A 22078-nucleotide genomic window follows, 5' to 3' on the forward strand; every position below is an offset into this window, starting at 1 on the left:
AGGACAGTCTTCTTTCTGAATAAAATGAGCCATCGTACAGTGAAACAGAATTATCTGAATAGGTTTTTAGACATTCTGAAACGATATGAAACGCAAGCATCGGTATTTAAGCTTTTGTTTGTGATACCAGTATTTTCAATTTTCATGTTTTTCAAGAGATCATCGCACCTTGCAAATACAATCATTTGCTGAATGCTCAATGAGGGACCATTTCGCAATGAGCTCGACAAAACGTATCGATTTTTGGCTAACTATACGCGTCAGCACAGAAACTCCGTATAATTATCAAATAAGTCTTCGCGGATGTTTAACTCAGTTCACCCGTGCAACTGAGTATTACCTTCGATAAAATGTCTGTTACATCTATTTGACAAGTGGTCGATGGAATGATTTTGTGAAAAAACCATTCGATTGCGTAATAAAAATATAACTCTCATTAATCGCAATGTGCGCTTTTGTTATGTAACACACGTGCAAAAAATTGGGCTAACGTTACACGCTGCATTATCAAGAGCTACTCGAACATGAAATATAACAAAATGTAAAAACCTCGTACAAATGTAGCGTTATGCAGGAAGTTGAAAGAATATTCTTTAATTGCCGAAATGCACCAAGAGCTTCGTTCGAATCTCTCTCAATGTATTTACTTCTACTGCTCTAGTTTTCCTTCTACAATATCACAGCCGAATCCCTGCATCTAACGGCTAGACGAGCAGCTTGCAAAGCGCACCGTATGAATGAACGAACTTTCCTCGAGCCATCCATAAACAAATAGAAATAATAAAAATTCCAAACTATCTCCTAAAACACCGGACAACGTATCGCGGGGGTTTTAGGCGAGAGCGATGCCTCCGCACAAAGGTAATCGGAAAACCTGGCATTAAGCTCGGTCCGTAATTCAGAGGCGTGTGGATAAGTCGGTGCACTCCTAGATCCGAAGACAAGTCGCCGGGAGTAACTCTACACCATTGGGGCAGAGCGGAGCATAGAATGCACACATATAACTCGGCCACGTCTGCATACATACCGTCCTGCAATATTTCATACACCAGGCTAGGCGGCGGGGGTTTAAGAAGGGTGAGGACTGCGGCATGGGGCGAGAACCGAGGCGAGGATCTGGGGTTCCATCCACCCTTTGCGAGCCAACCGGCGTGAATAATACGCGGCGTGGAGCCCAGTTTTCGGACGCTGAACGATCCACGAACCTACCGACGAACGACGGACGGACTGACGGACCGACGGATTGATAAAGATTAAAGGTGAAGGGAGGAGACGACGCACGGCGATCGAGAGCGAGATACACGGAGAGAGAAAGAGAGAGAGAGAGAACGATAAAAGGCAAGAAGGGGAGCGGAGGGTGTTTGGACCCAGGCGACAGAAGTCAGCGACTGAAACGAGCGGGGGATGATGTCATATGGGGGTCCTGTGCGACGGTGTGTCCCATTCCTGATGCCTGCTTTTCGTTGGGGGGTCGACGGGGCTACACACGCACGGACGCGTGTAGAAATACGTTTACAAACACATACGCGTGCCGAATTGATGCATTGACCGATGATAGGGACGTACGTATACCTGTGAACGTTCTGATACAAGTGGCGCAGCCCCGGCAGGACGCCTTGATAAATCGATAAACGTATAACCCATAACTATTTCACAGAACTCAAAAATCACTGCGTATGTGGAATATCGCAAGTGCTCGGGAATTTATCTTATTCAATGTTCACCACCGGTATGCTGTATGAACAAATTGTGGAGATGTATGGGATGGATTAGGTACATAGGTAGACAAAAAAATATTCTGCCTTTTTGGTTTTATGTTTGAAGGAATAAACTTTCATTTTATGTATCGAATATTAATCAAAATCTTCGTTTATCAATTATCGAGTTTGTTTTTGTCTTTTTTACGTTGATAAATAAGTCTTGAAGTTTTCGATTGATGGCATAAGCAGCAGGCAGAAACACGTTGAAATTAAAAAAAAAAAAAAAAACTTTATCTCATGCAACTATTTTTTCTGTCATTAGTTGCGTGGAAGAAATCAAAATTTGATATCTAGAACCAGTTATCCTGTTGCAAATCGTTCTTTGTTTTTGTATCCTCAAACTGACCGGTATCAAAAAATTGAAAATCCATGTGGAGTTGATGATATTGGTAAAACACTATAACCATAAAAACGTAACGATTTACTTGACTCACTTCACTGCGTAGAATGGTATACATATTGTTGAAAAAAAATCCGTAACAATGTGGAAAACAATTAACGGTGTTCAAAAATTCGTTTTCATTGACGGATTATCCCGAATCAAGAATGCTTACGATGATGCAAAACAATCATAGTTTTTCTAAAATATGACTCACAATCAGTTGCTGCTCCAAGCTCGTTGCAAATCGGTTGCAATTTTATTGCGAGGGGCTTAATAACTTTTTACCCGTTGTTCTTCTATCGTGTAACTATGCAAACAGGAATCGTATAACTATCAACTTCACTCCGACCAGGTTACTTCTAAAATAGATTAAAGTTTTTCAACCATTTTCAATTAGTTGACGAAAATTGAAGTACCATTGAAGGACGATATTTTTTTTACTACACTGCAGTTTTCTCTGTTTCTTCGCGATACATGGATCTTTACCGAAGAGTAACAAACATTAACGATTAGAACAAATCTGACAACCGCATAGACTCAAAAATTGTAGTAATTTTGATTAAATATGATCCCCTAGATTCAGTTTCCGTACAACGAGCGTGAATTACGGGCGATTACGAATAAAGTAACAGTAACAGCAAGCGTGAAACTTGATTTCTCAAGCGTATAGATACAAATGATTGCTTAATTTATTTTTTCAATTATTCTTCCTTCGATCGTTGGGTCCGATCAACGTTATGATTTCTAAAAAGTCGTGATTTCGATACTCTCGCGTTCCCCGCCAGGTTACGGACCGAGTTAAACACACCTTTATAGCCTGACATTAGGTCCAGACAGAAGGATGCTGGGCAGAGAGACGCGTGTCGCCCGATGGATTGAGCGATACGTTTTACGTTCCTGGCGATATATACTGCAGGAGATGACTCATGCGATCGCTCGCTCAGCTTCCCTGTTCATCGTCAGTCCCGTACCGTATTTATACAATGGCATTACAGTATTGTGTCCATAGACGCCACGGACACACGCAGACACGCCTGACGGATAAAAGGTATAGAGCACCAAACTCGCAGTGCGCTGGAGGCACACAGCTTTGTTCATACGGGGGTCCACGAGGTCCGCGGATCCTATGGGAGCCAAGCGATGGGGTCCAGGGGGAACTGCTCAACTGCCACGTGTCGGGTTCAACGGTGCCCCCGAAATCCAAGGGGGTGGTGTACATACATCTAGTCTCTCCCTCTCGTCTCCCCCTTCGTCCGACTTTCACCCCCTCTTTCTCTATACTCTCTACTTGTTACGATCCGCAGACGCATTATATGCCATGGGACATAATGGGAAACCCGACTTCTTTCTCATCGGCGAACGGTAAATTACCCGTTCCATACTAGGTATGTCGCATCGAAATTACGGACGGGGTGCAAGTCGAAGGTGCCCGCGGGGCCCCGCATTAAATCCTCCCCCCTCTCGTACTCTGCGAATATATGCCGTGCATTTCGGGCCTTTGTTCCTCTTCGCCGCGCTCCAGTGTCAATGCGATTTTCTATCGTTTTACCGTTCGCACGATTTCGAAACAATCGCGGTGAAGCCACGATTTGAAACCCATCTTGCGGCGCGAGGGGAATGGATTAGTCACACGGTCAAACGTGTGATGCGAAACAAAATGTCCGAGCAGTTTTATCTTGGGTTATATGGTCGGCTTCTGAGAGCGATATCGTTTTAAAAACTAGATTTTCACTCGTCGCAACATTTCACCTTTGGTGGAAAAAGAACAGTATTGGTTTCGGTCGAAAATCGATTCATCTAATTTCCACGAATCTTCACGTTTTCGAACCTCTGGAATTCGAAAAACAGGTTTTTAAAAAAATGTCGATCTGTCGATGTGTCCGGTAAACTTCCACGATAATCTCGAAACTGTTTGGATGAAAAAATTTTAAACTTACCTAGAGGATTTTACAACGGAATGATGGTCATAAAAAATTGCTATGAGTCTAGTTCAGCTTGAACTTCCGGTCCTACCGGAAATGGATCGATTTTCAATATTTCACCGAGAAAACCTTTCCTTTTTCTTCTTTATCACTTTTTCTAAATAATCGACTATGTTTTTTCCAGTTTATAGGTATATTGATTTTTTTTTTTTTTAATGTATAAATTTTTTGTCGTTCGGAAAGTTTTTTCCATTTTATTTAATTTCGCTGCCAAGTCGTATCAGTTTCAGATTTTTAACTCGGCCGTTATCGAGATCATCGCGGATGCTGATGACAAATATCGCGAAAAAACTGTTTTCCCTGCTTGCTTTTCTACTTACAAATTAAAATTCTCTAATTTGCAAACACATTATCGATATTTCCTGTGAAACTTGCGATTAATCGTGTGGTGAACCGCAGACACGAATCTTTAGATTCTGTCACGTTACATTTTCAAGCCGTACAAGAATTTTAATGATTTCGTGCACTTCGAACCAAGGACTTAAAGTCTACAATAAAACTTCAAAAACACGCAACGAGAGAATGTTCTGCTTGACCATACTTTTATCTAAAACATACTTCACTGGCAGGAAAGTTCAGATTTATAGTTGAAAAAACTTAATAAATTTTAAACTGTCTGCTTAGCTAAATGTTCTGTCTGTATATATATATATATATATATATGTGTGTGTGTGTGTGTGTGTAAATAAATTTTACAATTATTTTTAGTATTGAAATAGTTAATAGTACAATACTTATAGCTATTTATTATATAACACCTTCTTGTTGGTATCTTTCAGCATTTTGACTTAATTTAGTCTTGTCGAGTTTACGTGGATTTATACCATGGTGAACAAAAATTTGGTTGAATTCTATTATAAAATCTACTTTCAAATGAACAATCATTATTTAACTACGCAAATTTCTTCTCAGTACAAACTTTCATTGCCTATGTATAAATAATATACAAAAAATAGTTTCGCAAATTTTCACACGCTGCACATATTATTGCACAGAGCTAACTAGGTATATATAATATGTGAAAATTATAGTTTATAATGTGGAATTGAACTTGAAAAATATCGTGTTACCGCGGGATAAAAATTCATAAGAAATATTCAGGATTCAATTATACACGTGGATACGTAAACGCAGACGGTGCTAAAAATACTCGGAAATGCGATTACGTGGGGTGACAAAACGTGCTCTAAATTTGGAAGCGGCAGGTTTTTTGCTTTTTCCCACCGGGCATTTTTCGCAATGACAAACCAGCTAAGCACTCCGGGATCCCATCGTGCGTAAAAATTGATTAATCATGTACGGACGTTGGAAAAAAAATCAAACGTAACGTTGCTACTTACAAGGACAGAGTCATAAAATTTTGCCGAGAAATTTTATCGTGGAAAACGGAAATTTTTCAACACTCTGCACCGGGATGGAAAACAATGAATAATTTCCAAACTTCAGCAAAACATTTTCAGACGTATGTGCCAAAAAGGTGAATATGAAGGTAAAAAGGCGTACAATTTTTTTTTCCGCGGCATTCGCTACCAAAGCACTCAAAACTCATATCTAAACTAAAGTTGGCTGAAAAAATAAAGATAAACGGCCTTAGATTTTGTGGATACGTCCTCTAACTACCAAAATATATTTTTATTCATCACATTTATAAATGGTATAAGGTCGCATCTGGCAATTTTGTGTTTTTTTCATAAACGACGCAAAGGCCGTCGAAACATAAAGATTTATCGATTTTGGAAAAAGTTTTTAAAGTTTTATATTTTCTCGAGAAATGTTATCGAACGTAATGGTATAAGTATGGTATAGAGAATGTTTGGACATTTTTATTTGCTCAGAAAATAATATCGTATGCGGGCAAATGCGACCTCACACCATAAGTGAAAGTGATTATTTTTCACAAGGATCGTGATAAAAAGGGCGTAACGACCTTTTACCATTAATCGATCCATTTCTAAATTTCAACATTTTCGAATGTATCCTCATATTTTTCGCGTAAATAGAAAGTAGAAAAAAAAACCGTTTTTATCTTCACACGTGGTAAAAGTTCAAACGAAATGCTCACATCTACACTCTCGTTACAGAATTTAACAACTTAACTAAATCTTAAAAAGGTCCAGAAATATCGAGGCAAATGTTGAAAGTTTTTTTCACCTTACAAATATCCTCCCGCACGAACGTGTACAAAATTTATTTCCCTTGCGCTACGATTTACGAACAACCGTAATATTACATCTCTTCGTCTCTCGCGCAAAGAAACTTTGCGCATCGTTATCCGATACACCAAACGAATGTGCGTAACGAATAACCTTGAATAAGGTGAATCGGAGAAGTAGTAATGTAATATTACCAGTCTGCAGGTTCCTCGGCACGTCGATCTCCGGACTCCCGGGGGAATCCCTCGAAGCCATAACCACCCACGCTCGCACAGTTCTTAACGAATCTCGCGAAGCTGTGCACTCACAATTTTATCTACAGTGTGACTCACACTCGTTCGCTTCGACGGTTCATTTTCGCCATAACACTGCCAACGAAGAGATGCATCGATCGCCATGTTTCGTACAGAGAGTATGTCAGGGTGTAGCGGATGAGAAAAAAAAATTGCGTTTTTTCACCGCAACACCCCCTTAAAAGTTTGTTTGGATTAAAAAAAAAAGATTCTGTCGAAAGATGAGCGTTTTTCGAACTGTGGAAAACGAGCTCATTTCATTTTTTCAATGTTTCATATTTTTTTTCAATTTACGATACATCGTGAATAACAATTTTTTTTTCTACAGCTTGAATCCGTCGAACGTCAATTTACGACTCACAGAAAACCCGCGGTTGTGATATTAAGTTTTCAATTGGTCTTTGAGCAGTGTGTGCGACGACTTTTTCATTATTAATTCTCGGTCTCATGACATAATTATAATTTAACGTGAAATTTTAATTGAGGAAAATATAATTCCCGTTCGATGTGCTGTCACGTTACGATCGTGATCTTTAGATTGAATTGGAATTTTAGAAAAGAAATGATAATCGAAGCGCTGCAACCTGTTTCTTCGTAAATTTCATCGGATGCTAAGAAAAATAATACGTACATGAATTTTAACAAGTTGACTAGAAACGACTATCCTCATCGCCTAAGATGCGTTAATTTCTGCATTTACATGAAGAAAACCATTATTTTCACACCGTATTCCAGAAAGTTTTTACCTTGAAAAATTCAACTCGCATAGTTTTTATCACACGTACCTGTAACCTTTTGTGGCACATTAACCCTATCAAGAGGCGATTGCGGTAATTGTGGTCTACGGTCCCAGACCACGTTCACCGTTTCGAGTTACCTATCTCGATTCCCGAGTAAAGTGACACGCTCGAATCAAGTGGGAGTTTCAGCCTCACGTCAGACAGATGTTCTCGTTATTAGCTATTTCACCTCGTCTCGTGTGTGAATAGCTGTTGAAAACGGCGGACATCGACCCTGAAAAAACTTGGGGATTGTACTTTCTATGATTTATTTATAATTTCTGCTTCTTTTTTCCAGACGACAATTCACAGAGGCGTTCTAAAATCTATCCAAGATTTTGTATTGTAAATATGTGAAATGTATCAACGAGACGAATTCATTCGAAAGGTTATTCCTAACATCCTGCGGGTTGCCCACGTGATTGGTATAGGTATAGGTGAATTAAAAAAAAGATGGTATCTTAATTACTAGCAATTGCTCTTAAATTGAATAAAATGGAAGTAGAGAGGTGCCCGCATATAGTCGCATAAAAAATCTCCCGTACCTTTTGTACGCACACCGTATGGCTGTATAAAACTTTATACACCACGCATAGCACAATCGTATTTATACGTACGCTCAGTGCACCGTAAACAAATTTTCGGGCCCTTGATTAATCAGCGAAACGCGTAAAAATGAACTTATCATACGTTCGTTAATTTGTTTGAACAGCCTTCATCGTTTCGGAAGACAGAAATATTTCGCAATATGTTTTCGATAAAGTTGTCGTTCAAATGACGAAAATTTTTCTTTATCGTCAGATCGTCGATCAACGTGGAAAATGACGATTCAATGTCATGCCCAAAATTTTTCGCACCCATCCAACGCGTAGTATCAAATTCGTTGTACGGAAAACAGAGACGTTTTTTGTGTTTTTTTTTGTTTTTGGAAAATTAAGAATTGAAAGAAAATATGTCGGAATGCCTCTTTTCCTGTGGTTGAACACGCGACACTCTGCGCAGTAGATTTTTGCGGATGTCTCACTTGAGAAACGTTTCGGAATTCCATCGGTTGAATATATTTCCGATACGACGGGGTCCTCGCGTTTCTAGTTTCGTCACTGCCTCCGCCAGTATTCTTGGTATAGTTAAGCCAATTGACGATTTCACTGGTTTACGTTAGCTTCTATGCCTGTGTACAACCGAGTGCCCACATCGTGCATGTTGAACGTTCGTGCTGCGACACATGGCGTTACGCTGTAGCCGTCGTTATTTGAATTAGGTGAAAAATGAGAGGTCAAACAGAGAGACGTGAACTTAACCAGGTATAACGAGGTATGCGTACCCATTCGCTTCACGTCGGAATTATCAACAGCGGTAATTCTGACCATCCGACGATCCGGGAATTCATATTTACGTACAACTTTGCACGAGTGTTGTTAATTTTAGCAACGATAGGTGAAAAATGATAATACGTTTCTACCTATGCGAGGAATATTAATTTATATAATTGTACGTGTAACTTCAAGTCAAAGATTAATTATACGTTACTTACGATGTTTTGTCTCTACGTCTGATTGTTGAACAGATCTCACTTTAAAAGATTCGTTATAACAAAGAAATAACTTTAATACTGTATAGTACAGGCATTATTTTCACCTATTAATAGTGCAAATAAATTTGGAACATCTCGTACGACACGACCGATTCAGTGAGAGCTGTAAAACTAAAAATTGAAAAAACGAAGCAAATTTTTGCTAGTAAAGAAATTTCTGCCGAATATATTAAATTTCAAACCGTATAATAAGCTAATGAATAATTCCGGGTGAATCATTCTACTTTTATTAACACGAAATTTACGCTACATAATTTGTACCTACCAAACAGTCTCTGAACACGACTGCAGTATAAGAAAAGAATTAATTATATTCGATGTTGCGACAGTTTTGATAAATGCAATATTACCGTTATCCTGCAAACGTTTTCAAATTAATATAATCCCTCTCAATGCTACTGTACCGACACCGTAAACGCCGGTCTCTGTATTAATTCCGTTGCTCAAGGTAGAGAGAAAGTCACTAAAAATCCCAGTGCGTCACCCGCGAATTTAGGGATGACCGCGACAATCAGTTTCCCGCAATTCGTATTGCTACGTCACTAACGATCTCTATATTCAAGAATTTTTTGCATAACTACGCCGTTTCGTTAGGTTTTGATATTTTTCCAAAATCTTCGGTCATTATACAGGAAATACCTTCAAGTTAAACGACCTTTTTTCCTTTTTCGGTTTCAACCACTCAATCAGCCGGAATCATGTCAGCAGTGGAGGAACTTTTTATTTTTATTTTTGGCGTCTCCGAAGGCAGCGCATAATTCGCTTGGATCTCAATATTTTTCTGTAAAAAAATTATGCATATAGGTCAAACATAGCCAACTATGTTAATAATTTTCCGAAAAATGTAAATCGTTACGTTTTCTTCAAAAAAAAATTCCCTCAAAATCACCCAAATTTTCATGTTTCGCATCGGTACAGCCCCATTAAAAATTGTACATAAAAAAAATAATTCTTCGTTCAAACTGCTATTCCGCAGTATTATTTTCACCGTGTTAGCCGTAAGAAAATGAACTTCGAACGAGGTACACTCGAAGTTAATCGACATCGCAGCAAAAGCTGAGGCAAATTCTGGAGCGGATCAGAGCATAGAGAATCGCTGTTTCGTATGTCGAGAAGGGGGCTGCTGGAGGGGGATCGTGCCGAAGGAGGGGAAAAAACGGGGGCAATGGTACACAAGGGTCCGAATTTTGCTCCCCGTGCGTAGGCCCAAGGCATAAGGGTGATGCCGAACCCTGGTCTCCATTGTGCTCAGGTGTGAGGCGTGTGCCGGGGCGGGTGGCGGGTGGCGGTGAGAGGGCGAAGATGTGGGGTGCGGGACCGCGAAGGGATATGGATTTGCACACGCGCCACGAGCTGCGCCTTAACAAAGGGATTGAACAGATTGGAAGCCATTCATTCCCTTCGTTCCGTCTTTTTCTAAGCACGCGCGTATTTGACCGGCGGCGGGTGGGGGGGGGGGAGGGGGGGTTGAACTCCCTTCGAAGGCTTACACCGCGTACCTTGCTGCACCGCATCCTCGTTCGACATGGGTACGGTGGAGAACGGGCGACGTACAGGGTGTGCCGAAATCGTCGCACCGCCGAGAGGATGGACGGACGAATTCGTAAGCAAGGGGAGGGGGGGTGGAGAGGAAAAGAGATTTTTCAAAACCGACAGGTGGAGAAATTTTGCTGATCTATTTGGTCAATTCGATCTTTGCACACGGAGAGAATGAGAGAGCAGATTTTTATTGAATCTGCAGGAAGAGAGGGACGAGTCAGGTTTTGTAGTTTAAATGTACTTTGGAAAATGCAGAATTTTGTCTAGATACGGTAAATACCACCGTGTGCGGATTAAAATCTGCTATATTTGTTGTAAAAAATTTAGTTGGGATGAAAATGTTTTTTTTTTTTACCAAAAACTGTGACGCTTCCCTATTTTCCTGCAGCTTTGAGTAATTGCTGATCTTTTTCTTCTACCCGTGCAGAGCAGGTATTCGATAGGAAATCGAGAGAAGGAGAGATCTGTGGACGGTTCTTTTTTTAAAATCTATTCTCACTTCGCTTTTATCCGTTGTTGCATTAATGTCTATAAATATATTGGTCTTCCTCCAGTTTACCTCAACAAAAATAAGATAAATATTTAAGTATAAGTTTTTCGATTCAAGTAACAAGGTACAAGTTGAACTTTTAAAACACCATCGAGTTATTAAATACTTTCATATATTTTATAACGACCTAGTCATACTACATTTTGTATTTGTGAAAATTATCACATTCGTAAGCTACGAAGATCTCTTTGAGAATACAAGAATAAAAAATATCAGAACTTTAAACAAAAGCTGAGATATCGACGCGTCATTTCAAGTTACTTCGAAATTGTAATGTTGCACCGATATCGATTACGATTGACAAATGAGAGTATTGACTCGACTATTGAATAATATTGAAATGAAAGAAAACATTTCTTTTGCAGTAATTTTGTAGAAAATTGTCCTTTGAGTGAAATCGAATAAATTTATGTACTAGAATTTCCGAAGCATCCGAAGCTTTTGTTTATAATCCCAGTATTTTTCGAAACATCTTCGATCGATATAGCTTACGAAGGGGACAATTTATAAAAAGTACCAAGCTTTGAAGCCGCAGGTTCACCCCAGCATATTTACAACTAAATTAAATTTTATTTTAATAAAAGTTTTACCGTAACAATTCCTTTTTTTAATCGATACTATTATCCGTCCAAATAGTGCAATTTCAATTCAATGGAAACTTTCAGTTTCACGCCAAAAACATAACGAAAAAAGAAAAACATGAATAAAAAGTGAAAATAAAGCCGCAAACAAACGTGAAATATCGTTCAAATCAAACAAATCTGAACGCTTATCGTGCCAGTGATTTTGTTACCACGCCTAATTTACACGAATTCGGAATCGAACGAACCTTTTTTCATACATAGGAACAAAGGCGAGAAACGAAAGTCGGATCGACTCGTGATGGACCACCCGGTAGGTGGTTGGGATATGTTCTTTCCGCCTGCATGCGCATCTATTGAAGTTATTGCATTACTGGCTTAGCTTTACCAAGTCTCATCGAGTCCCCCCGTATATTTCGGGTACAGAGAGGGGGACGGATGGATGGATGGACCATCCATGGGGTGCGGGACCCGCGTATCCAATACACATCGAATTGCTCGCTGCATATTATAGCCTCCTAAGTCGTTGCAGTGTGCAATGGGTGTGTATAAAGAGCCGTTCGCACTGCAGTTGCTCGATGGTTTGCCGTCGGTGAAATGCGCGGGCGCGCACACCTTTCAGAATGAACCCCAGCCGCGATCCCTTTAAATCGCGATTACTAAATACCCATTGAAGACCTCCGCATTCCGCGCAGACTTAAGCGCGCCTTTACCTACACCCTTTCGTTATTTATCGACGCGTATCCGTGTAACGCGACCGAAGAACGATATCGTTGACACAGGTGAACGAACGAGGCGAATTCACTTTTTCTCTATAAAATTACGAGAGTGGAAACAGTGGGAGAATCTTGTTGCAACACATTTTATTATTTTATGATATTAACGTATTTATACACACTGTTTCGAAAGTCGGTATTGTCGAAGGGAGCGGAGGTCGTGCAGGTATGGTCTTTGGGACCTGGACAATCGTTTTATAACCCCCAGAGGATTATAAACATCCGGATATGATCCGGACGTAAAATCCTTTCTAAACTAATTACGGGTATTGGGAAATTCAACTGACCCGGCGATAATCAACGAATGGTAGAAACGGAAGGCTGAAAATTCTCTAAAACCACAAACCGCATCCTTTACCATGTATACCTATCCGTATAATACTGATAAATCCATCGAACCCGCTCCAAAAGATACGCTTAATGGTAGACGGGTACATGCGTACGCATACCCTTAAACGTCGTTACGTAGGAATACCTATGCGAATAACTACGTCAGGTACACCAATGCATACTACAGTAGCGGCAGAACAGGCTTCGTTCCTTCTCCGTAAGGATTCGACCGCTTTGTGTTGACTTATGCCCGGTTGCCTGTCAAGCGAGATGAGAGATTTTGGCTCTCCTGCTTTCCCACATACGGGTGTAAGCTTTTCACACACACTTTACTTACGCGCAAACGTCACTTATACACCCACGTGATCACATGAAAAAAGAATCAACTGTGTACTGTATACCCGTGGAAGTTGAAATTCATGAAATTAATCACTCGTTCAACGACTTCCGTTATCGTACCATGGTTTCAAATTTGATTCAAAGTCGAACAGGTGCCAGGTGAGATGCAAACTGATTTCGCCAACTGCGAGGTTGGAGATTGTCGTTGCAGTTTCCAAATCCTTTTGTTGGGAGTAAGGTGTACTCTCATCATCGGCGAGTGACGCGCCGTGATCTACAACACTGGTGAAAATAATACCTTGTACCTACTTCGGTAAAAATTTCAGTAAATTTCGGTAAAAGTGGGGTAGATTTACCAGTTTGGGTCAACTTGTAGTACTTGACCATATTTATTACGACTAGTCACAGGGTGTGGCTGCAAATGATACAGAGACGCTTCGATTTGCGAAAACCTTTTATCCAAAACTTGTTCGATATTGGTATTTGGTTGTAAATGAATCGATTGAAGATAAGAAAATTGAAAGAGTCAAATTGACAATCACAGAATCTTGTAAAGATGCAGGACAAAAATTGTACGGTAACGACAGATAATGCATATTATACTCTACTCGTGTTCAAACAGTGCGAAGATGTCAAAGCGCAATGAAAATAAAAACTGCGGAGTAAAACCAACGATTCAAAAACTGTCCACCTGACCCGTAGTACTTCCGTTACCGAAGTTCGTAGTAACAAGTCTTATACCGCCGGTGTCCGGTAAAAAATCCGTACCAAATTCAAGGATAGTTTCCAGGACTTTTGAAAGACAAGCAAAATTCAGACGTATCCAGGACCATTGGACGCCACGTTACCGGTCCGTACTGGGAATTTTCAGTTTCCCGGTAGTAAAAAGCACACTTCACGCTATTCCGCGAATGGATGTTCCAGAGAATTGGAGACTCGTTGGGAATCCAAAGGGTCGAGTGTACCCACCAGCATCATCCCCGTGTGTGGACGTCGATGCGAACACAGGAACCTCTGTATCTCGGCTCCTACCCTCTTCGGATGCCTAGGTATACGTACCGTATTATACACATTGTTTTCACGCACATGTAGCGGATGCAGCCCGAGGTCTGACCCGCATAAGGAGAAGGGAAACGGGTACCCAGGGGACCCGGGAACTGACGCACAGCCAGGTCCAGGCACTGGCTTCAAGGTGGGCGCGGCTGGCTTCCCTGGTTTCCAACCTTTGCCCCGGGCTGCTGCCCATATGGCACCCTCTGGTACCTCTCGAGTATACCTTTCTGCAATGATTTTCCCCCCGCAGGTGATCCTCGAGAGTTTGACGATTTTTCTCGTCTTTCCAACTTTCCGCCGATGAGCCACCGAGGTGCGATCCTCTTCAATTTTGCTTTGCCTTTCATTTTATTTTTATATATTCTTTAAATCGCTTCTTCGAAATTATAAAAATATGATACGCGAGTTACATCTATAATTTCCTGCGGTGATTGCGGGCGAACTTTTATACAATCTGTTTTACAAACGATGCGATATTAAATCACGTTATACGGATCACATTGAATTCTCCATTTATGCAGTTTTATACATCTATCGATTCAACCGACTTGATTTGCACAGCGTCTTCTGTGTCGCCAAGGTTTTATTCTACTTTACAGCGTGGTCACTGCGTAGCTTATTTATTCACGTTGATATTTGCTTATGGAAAGGTTCGAGTCATTACACTATAATTAGAATTTTGACGTAATCGCGGTTCACGTACTTACTCATCACTATACCGCATCGAGGGGGTTTTCTGAAAATCTTCGGTATCTTCCGTTCCAATTATGTTACGTTATACTTACTTGAGACGGCAAGTTTTTACCCTAACTTTCAAATAAATCTAGCCTCAATTTTCACACATATACGTGAAATATTTGGATTCAACTATATTCCGGGATCACACCAATCTCGCATTGTACGTCGAGTCAATCATCCGCGTTATACAAAACAAATATCGTAAATCTGGGTATTGTAATGCTGTCATCGGTAGATAAAATTATTCAAAAATTTACAATTTTACGTATAAAATTACAATTGTGCACTTGACACAATATAAGCACCTTGGTCACGTACAGTCGTTATTGTATGCGGATGCATATGAAAAACAAAACTTTTTCTCGTACGTGTAACCGAGCGAACGGGTCGGTCCCTTATGGTTTAGCTCTTATCTCAGGGTGACTCGCTGCGGCTACCGCACACCGTCAACCGTAAAGGATGTGCTTTGTCGGTCAACGGTTTTCTCTGATTTCCTTTTTTGTTTCGTTTTTTCTTTTCTCTCTCTCTCTCTCTCTCTCTCTTTCTTTTTCTTCCTCTAAATAAACCTGCATGCCGCAACAGCCTGCGTCTGTACGTTAAGCCGTCTGCAGATATTACCGAGGCTACACGTATACCTAAGCCGTATTATGTATACGCCTAACTAAAACAAGAATATACGGGGAAAAAATTACCACACAAAGGCGTCCTGCGTGCCTGTTATCAGAATCGGATTTAGATAGCAGCTCGCCTGTTGTGAAACAAGATTCGTAAGTTCGTACATTATAGCTGCCGTCTCACTGTACTCTACTTTCACATAGGTGTACTAATACGAATGAAGAAATAAAAGAGCATGGGATATAATATTACAAGCTTACAGGTGCACGCAGCAGTGTAACGTAAACAGTTTTTAGTCGGTTACGGTCATCGGCCATTGCAGGGGCCATTTTTTTTTTTTTTTTTTTACTTTGAAACGTTTCAGAAATCTCTCTTCCCTCACGTAGTCAACCTCCGTTTTGATCTCTTCCAGAAGTACGTCAGTGGTCCTTATTTTCAAAACGAACGAGTGTGTTTCACCGGTATTATGGAACCTAATCCCGTTGTAAATCATTTTTTCCTAAGCAAGTCAGTTTTATAAATATTTACGTTTGAAAGATTATACCACGCATGCGTTGGATATTTCATTGAGCTTTTTTCTACAGTGTCGCAGCTGTTTAATTTCAAATGTATGAATTATCCGCTTTAGATAAAATGAAACATAGGTTAATCGGAAAATTTTCCGTCTTACCTACTACCGGGCGAAACGATCGTCAAGTCGTGAACGGTGTGGAAAAACTTTCATCCTGGATCCTGAAAGTTTTTCCCGCCATTAGCATGAACCGGAATTTGACTTCTTTAACCACGGATGTAAAAAGAAGACGCATTTCTTTGGACCGCGTGAGGGCGATACGCGACCGGTCTAAATGCACTGCGCTTTTATACCTCGACGCATGACGTGGCGGTATATCAAATATACGATAGGCTTGTTCCGTTCAACCTTTAATGTAAGTCCGACTATAACCTGCACTATTATATGTATACACACGCGAAAGTTATAATAAAAGCAGAGCTTCTCGATTCGTTTTAGAACATCGGAGCAAGCGTCGTGAAAATATAGATTGTGTAATAAATTCCGAACTAAAACCTTTGGCTCGCGTTGATGACAGCCGATTCCGAATAGCCTATAAACGATATTTTTGGCAAGAGATAATATCATAATCCCGTATTTCACCACAAAATCAAAAACAATCGATGTTGCAAACCGAATGTACCTATATGTATCTTATAGAAGAAGCGTATTAACGATCAAACTGCACGCGGCACATGTTTTCCATATTATATCCCGGAGTCGACAGTCAGTTGAACGAAAAATAAGAAAAAAAACATCGTGAAACGGTGAAAACAACGTTCTTCTCGGAGCATACAGTGCATTCAACGTATATGCACACGTAGTACGTGGATGTAGTCTGTAATCTAAACCGCCAACGCATTATACGCCATACGACAGCGTTGCAGGTATAGAAGGACGTGGACAAGTACAAACACGAACGACTTTTCTCTATCATCTTACTCCAAGCCACTACAAACCGACGAGGTTACACGCACACCTATACCTAAACACTTGGTCCCCGTACACGCGTACAATAATTGACCAATCAAATCTCGCCGTGTGAGCAGCAGCGACTGGTTTACATAGGTACCTCTTATCCTCGTTAGTCGTACGATCCCTACAGACTCATCTTACAGATGCATGTAGTGTACACTTGTCTGCCGGTAGGAATCATCAGCTCTCTCTCTCTCTCTCTCTCTCTCTCTCTCTCTCTCTCTCTCTCTTAAAAATGATTTTCATTCATTGGTTCCAGGTGCCTTGGTGCATGAAATCCCTCGCGTTACTTCTGATTTTCGGCGACCATGGAGCACCGTGAAGTCCGATTCAAGTGTCTGACTCTGCGTTGGTGGATCGGTGAATCAGACTTTGGTCCGGCTTGAAGGCGGCAGAAAAATCCGGTGCGTAGAGGCTATCGCTGAACGGAGAGTATAGTGACTCGAAAGAGAGAAGGACAGGGATACGAGAGGGAGAGGGAGAGGGAGAGACGAGAGATGCCGGGGGGAAGGAAAAAGCCGGAGCTCGAGGTATGGGAGCTTGCAGGAGGTGTAGGTATAGGTACCGACATACGTAGCCATAGCCGTATAGACGCAAGTGGTGCGCACATGCTGCACAGTTGTTCGAGAGGTCAGGTTTTTGTTCCCTCGGTTTTCGTTTTACAGTACACCCTACGCCCCGTCGACCCTCTAGGTATACCTACGCCCTGTACCCCATGCCCATGGGCTTCGCTGTTACGTCCCTGCCGGGCAACACGCACGGATCTCTCTTGTATATACATACTAAGCCTGTACGTTGATTATGGACGCTGCGGGGCAGTTTAACCCTGGACCCGACAAACGGACGTACCTCGACACACCTTTATTAGCTATCTATAATCGCGTCCAAGGTGAGGTTCGCAACTTCCTTTAGCACAATGAGTGTCTTCGAAGTGGGTACCGTTCGGCTGGTTCAGGTGTAAGGTACCAACAGCTGGCACGATTTCTAACTGATTTCCATAACTCCTCGATGGTTCCCATTGACCTCACACCACCTTTCCACCTGGACTAAGTTGCGATTTCGGGAACCGTGTTCAGAAGCTGGGCGTTTTTTTTCCACTGTAGTTAGACCAACAAATGCTATGAATTTGGAAGTAGGTACCTAATCAACGGCAACGTTGCAACGCGCGTTATGGTAAGCCTAAATGCATGTGCGTACAAACATCGGTAGGTAAACGGATGCGGATTACAGGGGTACAAATAGCTAACAAGATTGTCAAAGAATATCGTGAACTTTAACGTTCGTCGTAAACACCGAACCGAACAACAAATCGTACAGTTGACGTAATTGTTTGTACAACAACGAATCAGGATTGACGAACTGGAAGTCTCATCGGTCAATTAGACGTCGCAAGAAGGAGTATGCATTAAGATATGAGAAAGTAAAATATTATCTTACACGTAAATGCTTGACACATAAAAGAATCGAAGAAGATAAAAATTAGTTATAAGTTGGACATCGTAAGAATTGGCCTGTCTTAAATTTAACATAATAAATTAACAACAGCGCCTGTGTGTACCTACCGAACCCTCCGACCTTTTCTACGGAAGGTGTAGTGCGAAAATTTTACTTAAAAACATATATGCTCAAGAATATAACAAACGTCAAGACGATGATAAATTACTATCCCAAGTTATTCCAATCGCGTGTCGTATTCGGATGTCTGTGTCTGTCCGTACTGCATTTGTACAGATTAATCATTGATATTATCTACATGCGACGAAGAACCTAATCTATCGATCTTAGTTTCCATTCGCCTGCGATAAGAAACCGTCAGCGTATTGGTTTATTTGTTTATCCATCTTTCATGTATAACTTTGTTCCTCAGATACCAAACTATTTACACAAACACTATTTTCCTGACACACAACGGCAAGCGTGAGTGCCCTCTTTTCGGCTCTCGTTCGTGTTCTTTCTCACGTCTTCTGCGCGCGCATTCACGGCCATCTATTTCTTTTTTCTCAAACTTCCGGCGTCTATCGCCACGCCATCGCGCGTCGAACGAACCGTCCAACTCCTTCAAATCCTATTATACCTATATATTATATCTCAGCTATTAAGCGAGCAATCTGTATCTGTTTGTAAAACCGTCAAGCCGTATGCTCAATTTGAACTCGTTTGAAACTGTCGTAGTACAAAGTCGAGAGCTGGTAAATTGCGGTTTCGAACCCACCTCCGGTAATATAATTCTAAAAATAATTTCAACCGAAAAACACTCGATTAATTGTATCGTATGCCGGACCTACATTTCCCTGACTATCCGCTGGCGTGGGATGATATCGAACGATAGACTTCACACCGTGTCGGATTATAATCATGTGCCTAACGATCTACACAGCTGTATCTCTTAGATTCACTTCTAAAATTGCTATAAATCATGATTGTGAGCACAAACCAGTACGTCACAATTTTCACCAACAGTTGAACGGTTGAGGACAGGTAAAAACTACGTGAAGGGAAGTCGGAGGAGCGAAGCCATAGTCGTATTATACTTATCGTTAATTGAGAGAAAAAACCGAGAGCGATTTACGTTTCTACCATGCCCAAGAGAATGATCCTTGGTAAACTTTTACCCTTAACACCGGCAAGCTGGAGTTAAGCGTAAGATGTCCTCGCAATACATTTCGACGAACACGAATATTATAGAGGTATACCGTGTATCCGATGACATAAACTTGGTAATACGGTTATCCGCGAACAATGTGTAGATATATATAGGTATCTATACGTGCGAATATACGTGTGACGCCGAAATTTCTGTCATTCCATAATTTAGGCCCAACCCCAGTTAAATACCTACATACTACATACCCCACAGTTTCTACAATTCTAATACGTATCCAGAATGTATCGGCAAACGAAATGCGTGTAGGTGTCAACACACGTACAAGTAAGTCAGCGTCGTATCGTCGTCGGTGTCGTCGTTTCTATCTCGTGATAAAGAGACAGAGTTGCGAATCACGACGCGGTGGCGCCTAATGGGCGGCTACAAAAAGACGTTTTCGCGAGGCGAGGGACACGAGGCGACCGGAGTATGTAAGAGAGCGGCGTCGAGGGAAGAGAGGGAATGCGCAACCCTCCCCCCCGCCCCTCTGTCGCCCCGCCATTCCGCCGCCCTATCCCTTCCCCCTCCCCCCCACTCCCGGACCTTCCCCACCATGACCCACACGACCCCTTCGGCGCCGATCCCGCGCTTCACCCCCCTCCCCTCCGCCCCTCCTTGCCGTGGCTCACCGCCGGCGCAGCGGCCGTTGGTCGTATCGTCTCTCCCTCCCCCCCCATTCCGCCCCCCTCGCTCTCTCTCTCTCTCTCTCTCTCGTTCTCCCTCATCCGTGGCACCTCCACCCGCACGCGAAGCTTCGCGGCTATAGACGACGACGCCGATGGGATGCGTCGCCCGCGGAGATACGTCTGCTTGTGCCCTGTCTTTCACGTTCCTCTCACTACTGCCGAGTTAGTTTCACGGTGTTATACCTATGTAAATATATACGGGTTGAGCTTTATTACGCTTTCTTAAATATCTCTCTGCATGGTACGTCCAACTTTGTTCCGATGCCCGTTACAATATCACATATTATTGCGTTATATCTACCTACGAATGCGAAATACAAGAGGAGCTCTCCCTCGGTCTGCAGGGTTCGTCATGACGACTCTCGCTCGGCTCTCGTTGCGAATTGGCGGTGTATATATATACATGTATATACATTTATATATATATATATATATTATAACGCATGCCCGTAGAACCGAGTTAGGTGTAAAGCGTAAGGATGGATGGAACAGACGACCGACTGTCAGCCGGGGGCCGGTTGGGTCGTTAGACGTCCGTTCGACCAAGTTCCACGGATTCACTTTGACCTTTGCGATCCTATACATACAATACCTACCGTTCTAATTCTTCGGCTCCTCGGAGGAGAAATTACGCATATACCGGCCTGCTACTTTATCGCAGGATGTATGTATGGGGTACGTACGTGTACCTAACAACGTGTAAGAGCAGTACCACCATTACATGTACGTACACGTATAACTGGGGAGAATCGGCGACTGTAATTATTCTTGTTGTCTACACGCACACACAGCAGCGAGTCGGCGCGAGAGAATGCTGCAGAGAAGATGAATCTCTGGTAATAGATCTGCGCGGCTACGATTGGCCAATTATTGAACGGAATTGTAACCGCGTTTAAAGAGTCACGCGGTCCTTGTACCATCGGAGATCTTCGGGCGTCTTTCCGTTTAGGTCCGCACAACGATTCGGCTTCTCGATCGTACGATTATCGTATTGTTGTACGGTTATCGGACCAACAAAAGAATCCAAGAACAATTTCTTTTCATTCGTTTCTACCAACCTATCGACAGACGCCATATTGGTTTCCATCGATAGGTTTGAATTTTCAGTTTTCGCGGCAATTCCCGAAGGCTCGAATATCGCGATGATAAATTCTTCAAAAGGTCCGATCGATCCGCGGTGTCCAACGGATATGTAAAAAGTATACTCCACGCTACTTGTAACGTCATTAAATTGATAAACAATTTACTTACAACTCAAGAGTTACCGAAGAACAAATTCCGAGAAAAATAAAATACCAATGTAAAATTCAACTCAAACGATAATTTATACACATTGAATGCAGGTGTATTCTCAAAAACTGTTCCATGAAATTTTCAGCAACGTATAAATACTCGTGCCTTACTCACATCCGCCCGTTTCTCCAACATCGTTCATCGGAAATTCTTTGAATTGAACGACATTCGTTGTACGCGTAAAAAAGAAAACCAAAAGTACAAGAAAGTATCGAATATAAATTCCCGCAAGTGTCGCCGCAGGATTTTGCTGAAACAAAAATCGAGCGATTCATTCGTCGCGGTGTGAACACCTTCGAGTATTTATTTCCATTCAAAAAAAAAAAAAAACACCACGTTCTTACATGCACAAAATGAATCATTGTTCCCCCGCGAAGAATAAATTATTATCCCCCCCCCAGCCCTCGATCCCGCGTACAGCGATAAAGTCCAGGGTTCCTCTTCGGCGTCGCGACGCCCCTGTCCT

General features: G+C 41.7%; 1 long non-coding RNA gene across 3 annotated transcripts in view; it reads right to left on the reverse strand.

The window, feature by feature from the left end:
- Positions 1-22078, reverse strand: part of LOC124174412 — a 63126-nt gene that overhangs the window by 496 nt on the left and 40552 nt on the right. The gene's annotated exons all lie outside the window — the stretch shown is intronic.

This window comes from Neodiprion fabricii, chromosome 1 (genome assembly GCF_021155785.1).
Source record: "Neodiprion fabricii isolate iyNeoFabr1 chromosome 1, iyNeoFabr1.1, whole genome shotgun sequence".
Lineage (NCBI taxonomy): Eukaryota > Metazoa > Arthropoda > Insecta > Hymenoptera > Diprionidae > Neodiprion > Neodiprion fabricii.